This window comes from Rhineura floridana, chromosome 16 (genome assembly GCF_030035675.1).
Source record: "Rhineura floridana isolate rRhiFlo1 chromosome 16, rRhiFlo1.hap2, whole genome shotgun sequence".
Taxonomy (NCBI): domain Eukaryota; kingdom Metazoa; phylum Chordata; class Lepidosauria; order Squamata; family Rhineuridae; genus Rhineura; species Rhineura floridana.
Window position 1 is genome coordinate 19,294,745 of NC_084495.1, and position 11,978 is coordinate 19,306,722.

Consider the following 11,978-nt stretch of genomic DNA (forward strand, 5'->3'; position numbering starts at 1 on the left):
ATCCTAAGTGGTCCATAGCCCATTTTCACATGAATGGGGAATCCACAGACAATGGGTTGGATCCAGGCTAAGGATGCCATCCTAAACATGCCCTAGGGAGTAAATCTTACTGGCCACAGGTATGGTGGGACTTCCTACTCCGTAAGCATTTATAAGTGTGCATGTTACAGCACAAGCCCTATGCATGTCTACTTAGAAGTTCAATTTGGGTGGGGGCTTACTCCCAGGTAAGTGGGGGTAGGATTGCAGCTTTACTCCCAGATAAAAATACATTTATTTATTTTATTTATTTATTACATTTCTATCCCGCCTTTCTTGTCATGATAGAAATCCAAGGCAGCTTACATATGGTTCCCAGGCGGTCTCCCATCCAGGCACTGACCAGACTGCTGGCCTCATGTGCCTTCAGACCATAGCCTGGGGCCTGGGAATACATATGATTACAACCTTAGTTATTTGCACATACTGTCCCACTGACATCAGTAGAACAAGTTAGTCATATCTTACATCCTGTTGGTTTCAGCGGGTACTAAGTGCAACTAAGCTTGCAGTCCTAACTCCCACCTTACTGAGAGTAGTCCCCATTGAATTCAATGGGATTTACTTCTGAGCAAACATAGTTAGGATTACAGTGTTAGTCTGGATCCAATCCAATGTATTTAACATGAATAGACTGGTTTAAACAATACATCTTCCATTGACATCCTGTAAGTCATCGATGTCACAGACAAAGACATTTGCCATGATGCGAGAAAATTGTTCAAAAATATAGGCACCAGGGGCATTAGCTAAGAAAAAATAATCAACAACAATAATACAGAGTTATAGTTGTATACTGTCTGTGCTTTACAAAGAACAAGAGGACAGGTCCTTGCTAGTAATTGGAAGGGCCGTAGCTTGGTGGTAGAGTATCTGCTTTACATGCAAAAGGTCCCAAGTTCAGTCCCCGGTGTTTCCAGGTAGGACTGGGAGAGACCTTTATCTGAAATCCTGGAGAGCTGCTGCCAATCAGAGTAGACAATACTGAGCTCAATGAACAAATGGTTGAGGAAGGGCCTTAGCTCAGTGGAAGAGCATCTGCCTTAGTATGGTGAGGGGGGAAAGCTGGCTGATGCTGAAGCCATGAAGTCTGCATTTGGTCATAGTCTTAAGATGGAATGTATCTGACATTCAAATTAAGCGCCATTAGGTGCTGTGCAGGTTTCAGGTTGCACTTAGGACTGTCCTCAGGACCTCTCACATGAAGAAACATGCCATAGTTGCTCTCCTCAATTTTGAAAGTCATAGTCTTAACTACAGGGAGGAGGGGTCCACTAAATTGTAATCAACATTTCCCAGAATGTCTTTGTGCACTGCACAGAGAAAGAGGCCACTAGGTATAGAGATGAGAGAGGACACACTTAGAAGCCACCCAACAATGCCAGAGTCACAAGCTCCAATCTACAGCTTTTTCTTTAAATATTGGCTTTCCGATAAAGGGGCGAGGCATGTGCGTTCAACAAGCCCACTTGACTATTTAGGTGCTCAGTTGAGCTCAGGCTGCTAGTAACAGCTGCCTTGGCAAGAGGGCTTTCACTGAGAGCTCTCCTAGGTCCTGAAGACCTCAACCTCTCACTGGTACCTGAGGTTATTTGATGATCGAGGACCAATGCTAGAAAATGCCTACTCCAGCAAAACCTTGTTCTGTGGAGCTGTCAGGGTAGAACTTTGGAGCAGAACAGGGCCCTGCTCAGCAGCATGAGCAGGAGGGCTCCCAATAACATAGGGCTGACTCACCACATTTTGAAATAAGCAATGCAATACATATTGCCACTGGTGGCTCCATGTCAGTGGGGCAATGGCATCTGTTCAGTGGGGCATCTGCTGAAGCACCTTGGATAGCTCCTTGAAAGTTCAGACTAAAACCCTGGGGTGGATTTCACTGCCCCACTGACATGGAGCCACTAGCAGCCACTGCATATTGCTATCTAAAGAAGCCTTCCCTAACCTGATATTCTCCATATTTTTGGACTCCCAGCAGCCCCAGCTGGTATGACCATGCTGGCTGGGGCTATTGGGATTTGTAGTCCAAAACACCTGGACATCAGATTGGGGCAGGCTAATCTAAAGAGAAGGGACCTATGAGCATTAAGTCCAGAGTCTAAAATCACCTAACTGTACTACTGACTTTTCTGCATGGCAAGTACAGGATAGACAGATTATCAACAATTTCCACAACTATCCAAGAGGTGAGGCAGAGCAATGGGGCAGAAATGACACCTCTCACAAATGTCCAGAAAGCTTAGCCATGTTTGTCTGTTGCAGCAAAAACATCAAAAAGTCTCATGGTCCTTACAGACTAGCATGTTTATGGCAAACACTTTTATGGGCTAGAGTCCATTTGATCTGGTCTTTTTTCTTCCCATCCCCTATAGGCCCCAGATGGCAGGGCTAGATCTAATGGACTTAAGTTACAGGAGGGTAAATTATAATTGAGCATGAGGAGAAAGGTCTTGACAGTAAGGGCAGTTTGACAATGGAAACAATTATATCAAAGGATAGTGGGTTCTCCTTCAATGAGGGTGTCAGGAGTTCGGGATGTGGCCATGTCTCAGTGGTAGAGCATCTGCTTTGCAAGGAGAAGGTCTTGGGTTCAATCCCCAGTATCTCCAGGCAGGGCTGGGGATGTCACCAGTCTGAAATTCTGGAAACCCACCACCAGTCAGTGTAGACAGTGCTGAGTTAGATGGACCAATGAACTAACTTGGTATAAGGCTGTTTCCTGTAAGTGGTTGGTGCAGCAGCTCCCCATCTTAGCCCAGTAGTCAGCTGCCAAGGTGAGCCAAACAGACCAGAAGAGGTTGGGCAGAGCAGCCCCACTGGATAAGGGGGATGCTCAACCAGCTGGAGGATACCCGTGTGGTGGGCAGTGCATTTAGAGGGAGTTTCAAGAAGGGTGGGTGCAAGGATGGGGAAGAAGTAGCAGAAAAAGAAAAGAGTAAAGAGCTAAGCGATGGGCAGGCCTTGGTCACAGTGACTTAGGATACAGCATGGGAGGGAGGAAAAGGCAGCAATTCTGGGGCTAACTGCCCCAGTGGTGAGTCAAGAAGGGAAAAGGTTAACAGAACAAAGGAAGAGGCTACTTTCATACCTGATGACAGATGGATTAATGGGGAAGCAAGACCGCTTAAATAAACAGATTTCAGAAGGGTTCTGAGGATGAGAAGGGCTATAATCTGAGCAAAGAGCTCACCGGGGTTTTTCTGAAGGCAAGAGAACCCCTGGGGCTCTGAAAATCCTTAGGATCCATAGTGGAAGGGTGGAAGCTCTCACCAAAGGTCTTCAAGCAGAGTCTGGACAGTCATCTGTCAGGGGTGCTATAACTCTGAATTTTGCGAATTGAGCATAGGAATGAGCTAGATGAAGGCTGAAGACCTCTCCAAACTCTATGATTCATCAGAGGCAACTTGCAAGTTTCTTCTTGATGTTGATCGATTGCCACTTCATGCAGCTAAATGTGGTGCCTTCCACAATGACATCTTCCAGGAAAAAAAAGAATCATGTGGCACCTTAAAGGTGAATGTGTTGAAGTCCATGAAAGGTTACATTGCCATAATAAATGACTTAGTCTTTGAGATACCACAAGATTCTTCATTGGTTTTGTGGGGGGGAGGGGTTTAACCTCTGACAAAGTGAAATGTGTCTCCCTCTGGAAAAGCAGTGGGGATTCAATAGTCTTCCAAATGTTGTTGGACTCCAACTCCCATCTGCTCCAGCCAGCATGGCCAATGGCTGGAGATGATGGAAGTTGGAGTCCAACAACTTTGAGGGCCACAGGTTTGTTCCCCACTGCTCTGGAACCCATACACTGCTGTCATCCCTGTATCTAATAATCTTGATTAACAGCTACCATAGGTGTCACCTTCCTTGTAGTTTGGTGTGCTTGAGCACTGAGTTTTACGCAGGAACAGATTCAGTGAGGATGAGCTGTAGTTCAGTGGCAGAGCATGCACCTGTCATGAGAGTGATACCCTTACCTGGGAATAAATCCCATTGAACTCAATGGGATTTACTTCTAAGTAAGCGCATGTAGGGTTGCCCTCTGTCAGAAAGTCACACACACCCTTGTTCCATTCCGCTCTTGATCAGTTTCATGTTTTTACTCCAACAGTCACCACTCCATGGCTAACTTCCACAAACGTTGGTGATCCCCTTGACCTGCTGATGCCTCTGTCTTGTGCATGGGGCAGTGCCGTTTTGGCTGCATATGCAATGGCACATACAGCCTGAAGGCTGGGAATCTAGGGAATAATTGAAGCAATAAAGAGGGGAATAACACAACAAACAAGGCTGGCTAGTGTTTGCAGTTGGGACGAGTGACATTTAAACAAAGAGCAAAGCAAATTGGGCTGCACCTTAATCAGACCCCTGACGTTCTGCTCTGTCTCTGGGGAACCAGAGGAAATTGCTGATGACCTTAATGAGAGAGGAAAGAGAGAGAGAGAGAGAGAGAGATTAAAACATCAGAAACAAGATGTGGCAGTAAAAAAAGGGCTCTACAAACCTGCTTGTGGTAAGAAAAAAGCACCAGCAGCAAGAATGATTATGATGATGCTTTCAGAGAGAGATGGAAGGGAGAGCTCCACTGCATTTACTCAGAGGGCAAGGTAGCTGGTGTAACATAGTGGCAAAGAGAAGGAACTGTGAACTCAGGTTGCACTCCCCATCTTCACAACCCCAATCTGCAACACAGGCATTGAGAGCCAGTGTGGTGTAGTGGTTAGAGTGTTGGACAAGGAGACCAGGGTCTGAATCCCCACTCATCCACTAAGCTCTCTGGGTGACCTTGGGCTAGTCACTGCCTCTCAGCCTAACCTGCCTCACAGGGTTGTTGTGGAGGTGAAATGAAGACAGGGAGAACCATGTTTGTATACCACCTTGAGCTCTTTGAAAAAAGATGAGATATAAAATGCAATAAATAGTAAGTAGTAGTAATAATAATAATAGCAACAATATTGACCGTCCTCATGGGGCTGTTGTGAGGATTTCATGCAGATCTTTTACGTGAGGTGCTGAACATTTGAGTGTGTTGCACTCTAACTGCAAAGGAAGTCTTCTTCTTATCAATGCAGTCTGTTCAATGCAGTCTGTTTTCTGGCAAGAGAGGATGGTGCCACCAGATGATGGCACCCAGTGCTAGCCTGACCTGACACTGTTGTACCTGAGGCAATGTCAATATGAGGCATTATACCAAGTCACACCAACAGCCCATCAGTATGGTCTACAGCACAGCAGCATTGCAGGGTTGTGTATTCCCAGCCCTACCTGCAGATGCCGGGGAGGTTGAACCTGGGGCCTTCTACATGCCAAGCAGATGCTCTACCACTGAGCCTTCCTCAGACAAATCCAGTTCTTGAATTACAAGCAGCAATGCTCGGCTAGAAAACCACCCCTTCTCCCCCTGCCATCCCTCCCTTTCTCCATTAGCCTAACTTAATGCCAGAGTGATGCCAGCTACTCTGTGTATTAACTTGTTTGGGTGGCTGTAACCTCACTCAGGAGATGGAGGGGCGTTTTCCGAAGCTCCTTCAGCGCTCCCTCGCAAAGGAAGGCGAAGAGGGCGGAGCAACCTCTTTCGCTGTTTAAACGCTCTGTGTTGAGCCATTCAACTCATTATGGCTCCTTCTGCTGACTGAAGACGGAGAGCAACTGGAACACTGTGCAGCCGGGCCATGAATTATTTAGTGCTGGCTGTAAGCGGCTGCGCTTGCTCTGCATTTCCGTCCGCTCTTGTCTGCCACGCCAGCAACAGATCCAGGAGTTCCTGACTCCAGATTCCTGAAGGGGGAGGAGTAGGACTGATGTGCAGCTGGGGGCACAATGGAAGGCTGGCACGGGGGAGTGACTTCGGGAGAGTCCTGAGACTTGGAGGAATGTAGCACAGGGAAAGACCATCTGCCTTGCATGGAGAAACCCTGGAGATCCACGGCCAGTCAGTGTAAACAATACAGTACTGAGCTAGAAGGGCCAATGGTCTGATTCCATCTACGGCCATGTCAGTGGGGCAGTGGAATCTACTCCGGGTTTTGGCCTGAGCTTTCAAGTAGCTGTCCAAGGTGCTTCTGACATGAAGCCACCAACCACAGCTGTTTGGAGGGCCACATTTGATCCCCAGGCTTCAGGTTTCCTGTCCCTGCCCTAGGTCATCCAGTGAACTTCATGGCTGAGCAGGGATTCAAATCGGGGCCTCAGAAGTCTAACTCCAGCATGGTAAGAACTCCGTCGTGTTGGCTTTGTGCCAATTTACTGCTAGTGCCATCACCAAAGGAAGGGCCGCCGCTCAGTGGTAGTGGCAGAGCACATGGTTTGCAGGCAAAAGGTCCCAGGTTCGGTCCCTGGCATCTCCATGTAGATCTAGGAACGTCCCCTGTCTGAAGCCCTGGAGAGCTGCTCCCAATCAACAGAGGGTCTTGGGGGAGGGTCTTAGACTCCTTACTTTTAAGGGAGCCAGGTCCCTCCCAGCAGAGTGTCCTATGAGCCAGTCAGCATGAAAGGGGAATGTGTGAGCTGCTGGGAAGAGTCTTCTAACTCTCTTCCTTGTTTCCTGCTGAATCGAGCCAATCAGAGTGAAAGAAGTTCCTAATAGTTCCTAGTTCAAAAAAACAAGTTATGAAGAGAGAGTAGTCTGTTAATTCTGCAGAAGAGGAGACCGTGAATCCTGACGATAGCATCCCATCTACATCATCAAGCTGTTTGGTAGCAGCAGCGGATAAACTTGTAGACACTGAATTCAGTAATTCAAGCAATATCTTTGGCAGTCAGAAAGGACAGTTAAGTGGTGACAGCAAAAGAGATGCAGAAAGCAGTATTCAAGCCTGGCCCAATTATTCTATAATCATAGAAGGGGCGTGGCTGCGAAGGGGCGTGGCTGTGACTATTATGAAGGGACCCTGCACTTCTGAATTTGCCGCTACGCTATGGCCACTCAGTGTAGACTATACTGAGCTAGATGGACCCATGGTCTGACTTTCAGAATAAGGCAGTTTCCTGTTTTCCTGTGTAACAGCAGAAGGAACTTGAGACACTATGGGGTGTATGTGTGGGGGCTCATGCATTACATTCAACAGGTGTATAATCCGTGTCCCTGTGCACACAGATAGTTGAGCTGTGCACTTGTACAGTTTTTCACATGTAACATTACATGAATGTATAGTCTGTGTACCTATGTACAGAAGGGGCGTACTGTAGAAATCAACAAGTGTAGACGCTTTCACACAAGCACTTGTACGTAGTTAGAGACAGTTTGCTTCTGTGTTCGGTGCCTAGATGGGGGTGTGATTTGGGGGAAGGGCTTCCCCGCTCAGCCTCACCCCAACCTTTCTGAATCAAGAGGACCAAACTCCCCACCCTCACACTCGCATACACCCCGTCCCCAAACTGCTTAGCCTGAGTGTCCGAGACAACTCATAACCAATTTTTTTTCCGAAAGAAAAAAAATAAAGGGGGAAGGAAGTTAATAAATAATGTAAGCTGGAGAATGCATTAATGAAAGGCAGAACAAAAGAGAGGCGAGGGAGGATGGGCCAGAGCAGGAGCAAAAGGACTAGAGAAGGCTGGAAGGGGGGGTGAGATGGAGGGAGGGGGGGAATAGATTCCTGCCCTTATTGATTGTATATGATTACATTAGGCCTATCAAATATTTATAATACATCCCACAAGAGGTCATTGTGTGTGTGTTTTTCCAATCCCAGCCCTGCCACGGTGATGGAAGCAGACTCTTGGACAGTCCAAGACTGGGCTGGCCATCCTCTTCTCTGCCCCCTCCCACTTTTCCCTGCTCCCATCGCCACTTGATCAAAGCCTGGGGTCGGTCACCAGGGGTGAAGGGGGCCACAGCTCGTTGGCAGAGCACCTGCTTTCATGCAGAAGGTCCCAGGTTCAATCTCCCTGGCGTCTCAGTGGTGTGTGTGGGGGGAGAAGACCCCCTTCCGGTCGGAAACTCTAGAAAGCAGTTGCTACTGTATGTCGAGGGTATGGGGCTAATAGTTAATGATTTCTGGTTTAAAATTTTTATATGGTTTCATCGTCTATTTATATACGCAAACTGCATTGATGATGATTTAAAATAGTGTTTTAAAATAATACTGCTACCAAAGGCCTAGGGACTACGGACAACCTTCTGGGAATCATATGCCAGAGGCCGGTGGAACCAGAGACAGAAATGGGTGGAGCAACAAATTAAATTTTATCTTCTTAAAGTAGGCTAGTTTCTACACGGACTCGCACATCATCCTCCAACCAGGCAAGCACGAGGCATGATCAGTTTAAGGAGGCATCTCAGCCAGTCAAAAACCCTCAAGGAGGGTGTGAAGTACGGCCAGTGAGGGGCATGGTCTGGGGAGAGGGGTGTGGTCTGGAGAAGGGGTGTGGCCTGGGGGAGTCCTGAGCACCACATTTGACCGCCCCCAGGCCTGAAATTCCCCACCTCTGCCCTGGGCCCAAGATTCTAAGGTAGTAATTTGAAACTCGATGATCCGGAGATTTAAATGTGCTGCTCTAAAAATGGACCCCCAAACCTGAGTCTCAGGCCTAAAGTATATATAACAATCTTTTTTAAGCATTTCCTCTTATTTGTCAGTTTCAGGAGTGAGTGCTAATCCATATACAGACAAAATGGCACCATCTACACACCAGAGGGAGATATTAGCAGGCTTGGGAGAACCTCAACATTTGCAGTAGTGCAAACCCCAGGAGGCCAGGGCTCAAATCCCCACTCGGCCATGAAACTCGCTGGGTGATCTTGGGCCAGTTACTGCCTGTCAGCCTAACTTACCTCACAGGGTTGTTGTGGGGATAAAATGGAGAGGGGGAGAACTATATATGCCACCCTGAGCTCCTTGGAGGAAAAGCAGGATATATATGCAATAATAAATAAATGATAAATAATGAATCATTCCTTTTTTTCCTCTCTCATTATTATTTCTATTCAGGGTCCCATGTCAGGGAGACCAAATGTTCCACTGTTCCGTGATTCAGGTCCAGCACATATTTGAGAAATGTGTGTATTTTATAGGTGTCCTTCAGGAAATCCTGGTGCGGCCACCACCGCAGACACAACTGCTGCATAAAGTGTGAAGCATCCCTGAGTCACACCACCGTTGAAAATCCGGCATCTTCTGAGCCGGGGCAGCCGCAGTCGGCAATGCAGCTGCAACAGGGCCCTTTAGAAAAAAGCTGAGTGCTCCAGGCATTAAAAGGCACATGGACCCAAGCTGAGAGAAAGAGAGCTAGACAGAGGAAATGTCTTAATTTAATTGGGTTTTAACAGCACATTTAGTTCCCATCAGACCAGTTTCCGTTGGCCTGCCAATCTCTCTGCTCTGCCATTTCAATTAGCAGCACCTGAGTCAGCAGGCTGGAGGGATTGGGAAGCAGAGGGAGACTGAGGCTAGAATTACAGCCGGCAAACAGATGGTTGCAAGGCAGAGCCCACAAGGAAGCAAAGGCCACGGCTTCACCACCAGTGTTATCTGAAGCCAGCATCTTCCCCGCTGCTTGTTCTCTGTGATCTGTTGCATTGGGAGCTCCTCTAATGTTTCCTGCTCTTATCTGTTGTGTGTAAATCCAGCCAGCCGTGTGTGGGTGTTGTGTGTGGGTGTGTATGTGTGTATATACATATATATGCATATATATATATATATATATGGGCCATAGTCAGTGGTCCTGTGGAATTTGCTCCCACAAGAGGAGGTGATGGCTACCAACTTAGATGGCTTGTAAAGAAGATTAGACCAATGCATGGAGGCTAAAGCTATCAGTGGCTAATAACCCTGATGGCTATGCTGTGCCTCCAATGTCAGAGGCAGTATGCTTCTGAATGCCAGTTGCTGGAAACCACAAGAGGGGCAAGTGCTGTGGTGCTCAGGTCCTCCTTGCGGGCTTCCCATAGGCATCTGGTCAGCCACTGTGAGAGCATCTGCTGGATGGTACAGCATCTGCTTTGCATGCAGAAGTGTCAGGTTCAGTCCCCTGCATCACCAGGTGGATTCTGGAGAATCGCTGCCAGTCAGTGGAGACAGTACTGAGCTAGATGGACCAATGGTCTGACTCAGTTTAAGGCAGTTTTGCCATTCTCTTGTGAAGCGAGTACCCTCTGCTGTGGCCAGACCTCACGTGGAGTAGTCAGGGCCAGCCCAAGACGTTTTGCAGCTGCAGGTGAAGGACAAGATGGCACGCAGGCACACATGCAGACACACACCTCATGAGAACATAAGAAGAGCCTGCTGGATCAGGCCAGTGGCCCATCTGGTCCAGCATCCTCTTCTCACAGTGGCCAACCAGATGCCCATGGGAAGCCTGCAAGCAGGACCTAAGCACAGGAGGACTGTCCCCTCCGGCAGTTTCCAGCAATTGGTATTCGGAAACATGCTACCTCCGACTGTGGAAGCAGAGCACAGCCTTTCATACATTTATCCTCCATGAATTTTAAATCTTCTTTTAAATCCATCCAAGTTGGTGGCCATCACTGCCTCCTCTAGGAGCAAGTTCTATATCTTATCTATGCGCTGCGTGAAAAAGTACTTTCTTTCATCTGTCCTGCATTTTCCAGCATTCAGCTTCATTAGATGTCCATGAGTTCTAGTGTTATGAGAAAAACTCCTTTCTGTGCTATGCATGGTTTTATAAGATTTTATAAACTTCTGTCATGGCACCTCTTCCTCTTATACCTCTTACCTCCAATTCCATGTTCAGAGGCCATCCAAGCAGGCAGTTGAATCTTCCTTCAGCACTGGCATTGGGACAGGTCATCCACCACAGCTCAGGACAGCAAGCTACCTGATGGGACACAGGACACCTCTCTGTCCTCCAGTGCCTCACCACCACTCCCTGCCCCTCCATGGGCAGCACCAGCAGTTGGCTAGGTCGGGCATTAGCCAAGGGTCCCTTACAAGCTGTGCTGCCACTCACTGCCCTCACCAGTGGGGCCCCAGCTGTGGCCAGATTGCCTCCCATTGTCCTGTCCGAACCCACTGAAGTCAGACACGAATGCGGAGGTGTGCTTCTCTTTAGTAGATTTCATAGAAAGTTTCAGTTCAAAGTGCTTTATGAATCAGCTTACAGGTTACACAGAATTCAGCATCATTACTAGGAATATTACTACACAACTACACTGTGCTAAAACGTTGTTGCAGTAACTAGACTCACCCCCTCACCATGCTTAAGTAAGGATGGGCAGGCACCTAACTTGCAGGAAATGAGTGTCACTGTTGAGAACGTGCACACACACAAGCTCTCAGAGGGCCACAGAGGCTCGTTGAATTTGCTGGCGCAACAGCCTCCATGTACGAGGTGAGGGTGACTGCTCTGCCTAGCAAGAACCTCCCCATCCTCAGCAAGATCCTCCCCATCAGAGGCCATGCTGTGGCGGCAACAAAGTGGGTGTTGGAAGGGGGTGAACATTGGGCAGAGAGTCCCTTGCCTGAGTGGGCTGAGCTTCCAGCTGTTAAATGGAGCTACAGGGCAGAGCTGTCACTGTCCATGGCGTGAGAGCTTTTAGAGTTCAGCACGCCTGTAAGCCCATCACTGAAACTGTCATCCCATTCAAAGTCCTCCTCCTCGTTCTCACCACACCACGCCCTTTCTGTGGGGCTCATGACACCCATCTGGAGTGGCTGCTCAACACCTTGATTTACCCCAAACACAATGTCCCACCCATAGATCTATGAAAATCTACAGACCAGGGTATTGCATTTCAGGTAAATGACGATGGTGAGCAGCCACTGCAGATGGGAGCCAAGCTTGGCTGTCGTTCAAAAGCAGCACTGCTGCCTGCCTGCTGCTAAAACACAGCCAGGTAGCCTGGCAGAGGGCAGGGAGTGGTGTTGCTCCCACTGTGATGGCAGCGGCAGAAGCAAACAATTGGGGTGGGATGTTAGAAGTTTTTAAACAGAGATTAGATGACTGTCAGGGCTGCTGTAGCAGCAGATTGTACACATTGA